At 41.1% G+C, this 10,217-nt stretch overlaps 1 long non-coding RNA gene and 1 pseudogene across 1 annotated transcript; both read right to left on the bottom strand.

The window, feature by feature from the left end:
• Positions 1-1,518: 1,518 nt before the first annotated feature.
• On the bottom strand, positions 1,519-2,182 carry LOC122696655 (annotated as a pseudogene).
• A 1,126-nt stretch (positions 2,183-3,308) lies between these two features.
• Positions 3,309-9,805, bottom strand: LOC122696198. The gene is made up of 2 exons (XR_006341708.1): positions 9,398-9,805; positions 3,309-4,052 (listed from the first exon to the last, which is right to left on the bottom strand). It is a non-coding gene; the product is annotated as an uncharacterized LOC122696198 (long non-coding RNA).
• Between the last annotated feature and the right edge of the window lie 412 nt (positions 9,806-10,217).

The following is a 10,217-nucleotide window of genomic DNA, read 5'->3' as shown; positions in this document are numbered from 1 at the left end:
TGCATTGGGAGTGCAGACTCCCAGCCACTGAACCATCAAGGAGGTCCCTGTCTCTTCTTCTTGATGAATTACTGCTTTTGGTATGATCTGGAATTTTTTGGTCGCAATTTGTTTTTCAATATCAGGCTAATTTCTCCTGATTTCATTCTTCTTAATAACCACTTTTCTTTCATATTCCACTAAATTTACTACCTTAATTTTCTTTCAAAATGGTAACTGTGTGAGGTGGGTGTGTTAACTAACTTTTTGTGTTAATCATTTCACAACAGATATATATATCATCATGCTGTGCACCTTAAGTTTTATACACAACTTTGTACATACTTTACACAACTTTGTAAAGTATGTCTCAACAATGTTGGAAATTATTTTTTCAGTTCTTTAATAAAATAAGTAAATGTCTATTGCTTCTCACTTATTTTTACAGAAAATTTCCAAAACAACATTCAAAATTGCAGCTGACACTTTACCCCCTCAGTTTCTCCGCAGCAGGACCCACAACTGCCTGCCGCCACTCTAATGCCTTTGATATGAGAAAATGTGACAGACAGGACGTTGAAGTGGAAAGGGACAGCTAGCTGGCTGGACCAACTGTGTTTAAAATAGCTTACTTTTGAAAATTTTATGTAAATGGATGACCATGTGAGCACAGTGCTGGAGCCCCTCACAGGCCCATTAACTCCACGGGGAAACTTGCACGTCTCTCTGTGACCCCTCCTGTTTCCAGGCAGTGCCAGGGTTTGGGGACAACTCTGTATGGCTTATTGAGTCCATTCTGCTGTTCCTGTCCTTGCAGAAAACTGTTTTAATTTAAATCAAGTGGATGGAAAGTGAAAGTCGCAGTCGTGTCCAACTCCTTGCAATCCTGCGGACTGCAGCCTGCCAGGCTCCTCTGTCCGTGGGGATTCTCCAGACAAGAATACTGGAGCAAGTAGCCGGTTCCCTTCTCCAGGGGATCTTCCCAACCCAGGGATCGAACCCAGGTCTCCTGCATTGCAGGCCAATTTTTACCACCTCAGCCACCATGGAAGGCCGTGGATGGAAAGTCAGTCTAAAGGAGAGAAAATTCAGAATTAAGAAATATTTTTAAATGTACCTTTAAAAAAATAGGCAGATCCACAATTATATTAGATGATTTCACTCTCTCAGTAATTGATAGAGCAAGCAGTCAGTAAGGATATAGTAAACTTGAACATTTTGAATAAGCTTGTCCTAGTTGATATTTGTAGAATACTACATACTTGAATATGTATATTTTAAGGTAGGAAATAGAAATCAAGAGACTGGTCTAGTTTGTCCCTTCAATAACTTGACGTTGGAGTATGTCACTTATTTGTAGAATAAGAGAACTGGGGTATCTGCTTATCTAAAAAATGGATTGTTTCTAAGATCCCTTTTAATTCTAAAACTCCATGAACTTGATGTACATATTAGACACTAGGATGATTGCATGAAGAAAGCAAATCAGACCATTTTTGCTATTATGAAAATGTATTACTATCATGCTCACCATCAAACTTATGTTCTTGGCCTTTCCTTCTAGCCTTTGTACAAGGTCAAAGAGAGACACTGGCCACTTTGACAACCTGAAACTGGACTCCAGGAATGTCACCAACAGCATGACCTTTGCAACCAAATCCAGCAACCAGAACTTCATCCTTTTCCTCAATAAAATTCAAACAGCCATCATTGGTACAAAGGTTGCGATTTTTTTTTTCCTGCCATTTCTGATCACTGAACCCTGACACACTTCCTAACGGCAGAATGTGGCTCTGGCTTCAACTCCTACTTTTTCAACCACAATTCCCTAGGCATGACATGCACCTCCAAAAGGGTTGGCTGTCAGAGTTGTGCACAAATGGGCTTTCTTATACTGTTTACTGGGGCTTCCCAGGTGGTGCTAGTGGTAAAGAACTCTCCTGCCAATGCAGGAGCAGTGCAGGGTTGGATCCTTGAGTGGGGAAAATTCCCTGAAGGAGAGCATGGCAACCCACCCCAGTATTCTTGCCTGGAGAATCCCATGGACAGAGGAGCCTGGCAGGCTACAGTCTATAGGATCACAAAGAGTCGGACGTGACTGAAGCAACTTAGCATGCACGTCCTGTTTATCAAGTCATTTCCAGTCCAGTCTGTGGCTACGGAGCTTCCTGGCAATATGAAGGCCAGGATACTTGCCCGTCATCCACAGGCCTGAGCAAGAGAGCGAAGAAGCACAGGAAGGAGCCACAAGTCACTGCAAGCCCAGACCTTAAAAAAATGAAAGAACTTGCACACTTGCAATAATTAGTTGTAATTAGTGTGACTATTGCTTGTGTGTTATTAGGCTTGAAAATTCTGTTTTTCATAAATGGACTAAATGTTTGCTCTCACTATATTATTATATTGCAAATATTATATCATATATAGTATTAATTGACTTAGAACCCACATTTTTCTGTTGTAGTATACAATTTACTTAGCCCAGTTCTGTGGTAAATTACCACTGATTTAATATTGTCAGATTAATTTTGTATGTATATATTCTTAGGCAGAGCATCACTGGGTCATTAGACTTCCTTTTTATTGCTGAAAATGTTCACCTTCTAGGATGAAAGGCGGATATTTTAGGAAGGTGGATACTAAATGAAGGAATGCTTTAAGGAAAAAGTATTGTTTTTAAAATAATTTAAATAGAAAATAAAAGTCTTGTTGCTATAATCTGCTTTGTATTCTCAACTTTTATTTCTTCTTGGAAAGATTGATAGTATATTCATCTAGGCAGCCAGTTTGCAAGACTTCAGATTTCTAAAAACAGGTATTGAGGCCCAAAATGTTGGGATTCCAACTCATTCTCTCTCAGAAGGCTCTGAGGTCCTTATGCAAATTCCTTCTACTCCTCTCCAGCAACCAACTTTGCATACTAGAGACCTCCAGGAGGAACAGTGCCAGGATTCCTTCTGATGCATCCTCTGCCCTCCTCTTAATGCCTCCTGGACAATGCATCTATCTCATAAGTATTAGTTTGGTACAGAAGTAATTGCAGTTTCGGACTGTGAATTTTAAAGCATTATGACTAGGCTCAAACACATCTTTATTAATTAATAAGAACCATTATAATCAACACATTTTTGCCAATGAGAAGTGTTTGTTTATTCTTTTAGTGTAAAAATCCTCGTTTCAGGATTCAACGAACACTTGGAAAACATTCTGCCTGCTGTCGTTATGGAAGGGTTTTCCCTGCAAACGTTGTGGAGATGCTTGAAGAAGTGGTAGTCAGTTGGCGAGAAGTCAGGTGAATATGGAGGATGAGGCAAACTTTCATAGCCTAATTCATTCAACTTTTGATGCATTGGTTGTGTGATGTGTGGTTGGGTATTGCCGTGGAGATGAATTGGGCACTTTCTGTTGACCAATGCTGGCTGTAGGTGCTGCAGTTTTTGGTGCATCTCATCGATTTGCTGAGCATACTTCTCAGATGTAATGGTTTCACCAGGATTCAGAACACTGTAGTGGATAAGACCACAGCAGAGCACCAAACAGTGACCATGACCTTTTTTGGTGCAAGTTTGGCTTTGGGAAGTGCTCTGGAGCTTCTTCTTGGTTCAAAAGCTAAGCTGGTCATTACCGGTTGTTGTATAAAATGCACTTTTCATCACACATCACAATTCAATGGAAAATGATTCATTGTTGTTGCCTAGAATAAGAAGATGACACTTCAAAGTGATGATTTTTTTTGGTTTGTGGTCGGCTCATGAGGCACCCACTTACCGAGCTTTATCACCTTTCCAATTTGCTTCAAATGCTGAATGACTGTAGCAGGGTTGACGTTGAGTTGCTTTCTTTTTTTTGGCAATTTCTTGTGTAGTTGTAAGATGATCAGCCTGGATGATGGCTCTCAATCGGTCTTTGTCAGCTTTCGACGGATGGCCACTACTCTCCTCATCTGCAAGTCTCCCGTCTCCTTGACAAAACTTCCTGAACCACTGCGGCACTGTACCTTCGTTAGCAGCTCCTGGGCCAAATGTGTTGTTGATGTTGCAAGTTGTCTCCACTTCCTTATGACCCATTTTGAACTCGAATTAAAAAAAAACACTCAAGTTTGCTTTTTGTCTAGTGTCATGTCTATAGTCTAAAATAAATATAAAATAAACCACAAGTAATGTCAGTAGCAAAAAACATAAAGTGAGAAATATGCATTAAAATGATGTATAACGTAACCCATTTATTTAGCATGTATTCCAATATCAAATGGCAAAGTTCAGCAATGTAAACCATGATTACTTATGCACCAACCTAATAAAAGGGGCTAATCAATTGATTCTTACCAGGACAAAAAGGTGCACTTTTGGCTCCTATCACTGGACAGAGGATCTGCTAGAATAACTGAGCACTTTTGCTCAACAGACCTCCTGTTTCTTAGTTTGGCCTTAGCAAGGTCCCCATCATATAGAAGGAGAAGGAAATGGCAACCCACTCCAGTATTCTTGCCTGGAGAATCCCAGGGATGGAGGAGCCTGGTGGGCTGCCGTCTATGGGGTCGCACAGAGTCGGACACGACTGAAGTGACTTAGCAGCAGCAGCAGCATCATATAGAAAACCCAGTGCACACATGGTTAGTGATGCTATATATGGGGCAGATGTCTTGGCCTCTAGGGACATGTTGTAGGACAACACATCTGTCCTCTTTTGCCACCTTGCTCCAATCTGCTGCTAGGAGATGCTGGTCGTCTGGGAAGGAATTGCTGGTATACAGCCCTCACACCATCTTCTTCCTTTTCTTTCTGGGGTGGCTGCAGAAAGTACCTGTCCTATTCTGCAATTAACTACCCAGTAAAAACTCTGCCCAGTGGGGTGAGGCCTGTGGTTTTCTAGGCTTGCCTGTGGCTTACTCCCTCAAATCTTGCACAGGGGACTAATCAAGATGAAACGAATCAGTTCCTTCCCAGGACGATCTAGTAATTATGAAGATGTATACATTAGAAACTTGTGAGTCAACTTACACCCCAAACTGGGTGATCCCAACCCTTTCCCACTTAATCTACTAGCATAGGTTATTCCACCTCTGGATGAATCATCTCATAGGACTACTCCCAGCTTAACTGCATACAATGGTGCGGGTGGTGTTGCAAAAGGTTTTTTTAATGCCTGTTAGAATGGGAGAGGATAGGGAGGTGAGGGAAGAGGAGGAGGAGCCAAACTGGAAACATTGCAAGCTGACTCTGGAGCTGAACTGGTTTTCACTAGCCAGGGTGCTGTGGAATGTATCATCACACCTGCCTCATCCTGTTTGTGTAAAGTCAGCAAGCTTCACTTAAGCATGTCCTAAGTGGGAGGTACATTTCACATTCTTTGTCCTTGGCTTCAAGCTCCCTTCATTAGATCATGCCATCATATGTGGTGAAACTTCTGAGTTCACCTGAACGTCCAACACAGCTTCATTTTTCCTGACTTTGTCTCTTTTCTAGACGTTGCTCCATTTACCTGGATGGCCTTCCCCCAGTTCCTGCCCTTTGTAATCTTCTCCATCCTCCCAAACCCACTTGCCTTGATCATCTTAGCTTTTGCTCTGTGTAAGAAAGACCCATCCTTACTGTTTCTGATTCGGTTTCCTTAGTGAGTCACCAGCAGAATTTGACTTTTTTCTCCAGGTTTCTCTAGTGGGGACCGTGAATTGGCTTCTCATAGTTCTGTCATGGCAGGAGTCTAATGTGTAGTGACCTCACAGATACAGAAGCAATCTCTTCTACTTCTCAAAAAAGACACATCTCTAGATAGCTACTTAATTGATTTGTTCATGTATCTTCTTTCAGTTCAGATTATATACTTTTGGAGGGGTATATATTTTGTATCTTCTAAAATACTGTTTCAGTGAAAAGAAAAAAAAAGAGGACTGAGTTTTTCTCTTTCCCTTTCCTGAGAACAAAGAAGATAAAGAGAACAGTGAGCAGGTCTGAACATTCCTAGCTTTTTAAATTTTAACTGCTCTTAACTCTGCATGTCTGTAGCTAGGTTTGCTTTTCTGCCTCCTAACTGTACAGGTGCTACAATTGACATTTTTTCCTTTGACTCTATGCTAAATACATCCCCTATCTTGTGTTTACCCTTGCAACACCCTCCCTTGTAGTTACATATCAGAAAAAAAAAAAAGGCCAAAGAGCCACCACCAAACTGCCAGACTCAATTACCGGGTTACTGACGCCAGTTTATGACAGTCTTTGAAATAATGCAAGAGGAAAAAAATCAAGATCCTATCACCTTGTTCCTCATCACTGACTCCTGACTGTGAGCCCTTGGCTTATGTAAGTCCCTAGAATCCTCATGGAGCAGGGAGCACAGTTCTTGAGGCATAAGCCTTGTGTTCTCTCTGCCAGCTGAGAATCAAAGCCATCTTTCTATTTCCTCCAAACTCTGTCTTTGTATTTTTTTGATTCAGCTTTGGTGGGTAGAGAAGGCCAAGAGTTTGGCCAGCAACAATACTTATTTAACAACTCATGTTCAATTAATTGCAGAAGAGAAGGAACTAATTCCACCTGGATCCTGTAAGATATAAAGAAGTCTACCATGAGCCTGCAAAGCTTTATCCTAAAACTTTGTATGCATTTTACAGCACTGTCTGTGGCTTACCCCTGTTTGTTTTAACATGAAAATGTTATGAATTGCTTACACTAGGTAAACTTATGGGTATCCCAGGTGGTGCTAGTGGTAAAGAACCCACTTGCCAATGCAGGAGACATTAGAGATGTGGGTTTGATCCCTGGCTTGGGAAGATCCCCTGGAGGAGGAAACAGCAATCCACTCCAGTATTCTTGGCTGAAGAATCCTATGGACAGAGGAGCCTGGTGGGCTACAGTCCATGGGGTCGCAAAGAGTCAGACACAACTGATGAGACTTAGCATGCACAGAGGTAAACTTAATGCTTTGGAAAGATGTGCAATATTAAATTTCTGAGTCTCTATATCCTCTTATGGGCTTCCCAGGTGGCTCAGTGGTAAAGAATCTGCCTGTCAATGCAGGAGATGCAGGAAACTCAGGTTTGATCCCTGGGTCAGGAAGATCCCCTGGAGAAGCGAATGGCAACCCACTCCGGTTTTCTTGCCTGGAAAATTCCATGGACTAAAGAGCCTGGTCAGCTACAGTCCACAAGGTTGCAAATAATCAGACACGACTGAGTGACTGAGCACTGGGCACATATCCTCTGATAAACTGCTGCTCACCCTTGTTGTATATTCCAGTTAAGAAAGCATGGCAGAATGGAGAAATATACCATGTTCATGATTGGAAGTATCAATACATTGAAAATGAGTATACTACCCAAAGCAATCTATAGATTCAATGTAATCCCTATCAAGCTACCAGCAGTATTTTTCAGAGAACTAGAACAAATAATTTCACAATTTGTATGGAAATACAAAAAACCTTGACTAGCCAAAGCAATCTTGAGAAAGAAGACTGGAACAGGAGGAATCAACCTGCCTGACTTCAGTCTCTACTACAAAGCCACAGTCATCAAGACAGTATGATACTAGCACAAAGACAGAAACATAGATTAACAGAACAAAATAGAAAGCCCAGAGATAAATCCACACACCTATGGACATCTTATCTTTGATAAAGGAGGCAAGAATATACAATGGAGAAAAGACAACCTCTTTAACAAGTGGTGCTGGGAAAACTGGTCAACCACTTGTAAAAGAATGAAACTAGAACACTTTCTAACACCATACAAAAAAAATAAACTCAAAATGGATCATAGATCTAAATGTAAGACCAGAAACTATAAAACTCCTAAAGGAGAACATAGGCAAAACACTCTCTGACATAAATCATAGCAGGATCCTCTATGACCCACCTCCCAGAGTAATGGAAATAAAAGCAAAAATAAACAAATGGGACCTAATTAAACTTAAAAGCTTTTGCACAACAAAGGAAACTATAAGCAAGGTGAAAAGACAGCCCTCAGAAGGGGAGAAAATAATAGCAAATGAAGCAACTGACAAAGAATTAATCTCAAAATTATACAAGCAACTCCTGCAGCTCAATTCCAGAAAAATAAGTGATCCAATCAAAAACTGGGCCAAATAACTAAACAGACATTTCTCCAAAGAAGACATACAGATGGCTAACAAACACATGAAAAGATGCTCAACATCACTCATTATCAGAGAAATGCAAATCAAAACACAATGAGGTACCATCTCATGCAGGTCAGAATGGCTGCTATCAAAAAGTCTACAAACAATAAATGCTGAAGAGGGTGTGGAGAAAAGGGAACCCTCTTACACTGTTGGTGGGAATGCAAACTAGTACAGCCACTATGGAGAACAGTGTGGAGATTCCTTAAAAAACTGGAAATAGAACTGCCATACGGCCCAGCAATCCCACTGCTGGCCATACACACCGAGGAAACCAGAATTGAAAGAGACACGTGTGCTCCATTGCTCATCACAGCACTGTTTACAATAGCCAGGACATGGAAACTATCTAGATGTCCATCAGAAGATGAATGGATAAGAAAGCTATGGTACATATACACAATGGAATATTATTCAGCTATTAAAAAGAATGCATTTGAATCAGTTCTAATGAGGTGGATGAAGCTGGAGCCTATTATACAGAGTGAAGTAACTCAGAAAGAAAAACACCAATATAGTATATTAACCCAAATATATGGAATTTAGAAAGATGGTAACGATGACCCTATATGCGAGACAGCAAAAGAGACACAGATGTAAAGAACAGACTTTTGGACCCTGTGGGAGAAGGCGAGGATGGGATGATTTGAGAGAATAGCACTGAAACATGTATATGTGAAATAGATCACCAGTCCAGGTTCAATGCATAAGACAGAGTGCTCAGGGCTGGTGCACTGGGATGACTCCGAGGGATGGGATGGGGAAGGAGGGTGATGATGGGGAACACGTGTATACCCATGGCTGATTCATGTGAATGTATGGCAAAAACTACCATAATATTGTAAAGTAATTAGCCTCCAATTAAAATAAATTTAAAAAAAATAATAAAATGAGAAATCACAATGCACAGAACTAAATTTAAAAAAAAAGAAAAGAAAGCATGGCAGGGACTTCCCCGGTGGTCCAGTGGTTGACTCTGTTATGCCAATGCATGGGGCATGGGTTCGGATCCCTGGTCAGGGAACTAAGATGCCATGTGCCACACAGAGTGGCAAACAAAAACAAAAAAACACCCTGCACACACACAATGTAGACTAGCACAATAAAACAGAAACATTAAAATATACATAATATAAAAAAAGAAAAAACATGGTGAATTAAAGTTAAATGTTTACAGGATGAATAAATGAATGGAAAATCTGATATTGAAACCTATTTAGGCAACTTCTTGCAGAAGTTTATATATTGGCAAATATATAAACAGTCTTCCAAGGGAGTCAACTCACCAACAAGAGTCTGGTCTGTATTTCTTTCAAGTCTGGCCAGCTAGCGCACAGATGTGATCACTTCTTACTATAACTAGCTTCATTTCACAGGTGGGAAAGTGGAGGCTTAGGCAGGTAAATGGGCTTCCCAGGTGGCTCAGTGACAAAGAATCCACCTGTCACTGCAGGAGACACAATTTCCATCCCTGGGTAGGGAACACCCCCTGGAGGAAGAAATGGCAATCCACTCCATTAATCTTGCCTGAGAAATTCCATGGACAGAAGAGCCTGGTGGGCTACAGTCTATGGAATCTCAAAGAGTCAGATTCAAGGGAGCATGCACACACGAGGCAGGTTAACAAGCCCCACAGTAGCTGGAGCTGTAAGGAAGCAGACCATACTACCAGGGCTCCCAGGCTCCCCAGGAGACTCAGGCCGCTGGGCCAGCTCCCTTCTGTGGAACTCCAGCACCAATTCAGGACTTCACATATACTTTTCATGCTGGGTTGAGATTATTGGAGCACTTCAGACTCCACCCCGGGTCAAGAGCTCCTCCTTGCTGGGACTATGTCTTATTCACCTGTCTCTGTGCACTCAGCCTGCCACACAGAGGGTTCCCAGGAAGTATGAAAATGAATAAGTAAAAATGTATAAATCTAAGAAACTGATGAATGATTCTTCATTTTACAAGCCTATCTTTTTAGAAAAGTTTTTATTGGATTATCGTTGCTTTACATATGTGTTACTTTCCACTGTACAGCAAAGTGAATAACTTATACCTGGACATGTAACCCCTCCTTTTTGGATTTCCTTCCCATTTAGATCACCACAGAGCGCTGAG

The sequence above is a fragment of the Cervus elaphus genome, chromosome 6, assembly GCF_910594005.1.
Source record: "Cervus elaphus chromosome 6, mCerEla1.1, whole genome shotgun sequence".
NCBI classification, from domain to species: Eukaryota; Metazoa; Chordata; class Mammalia; order Artiodactyla; family Cervidae; genus Cervus; species Cervus elaphus.
The sequence above is the reverse complement of the archived record's forward strand: the minus strand, read 5'-3'. Positions and strand labels throughout refer to the sequence as shown.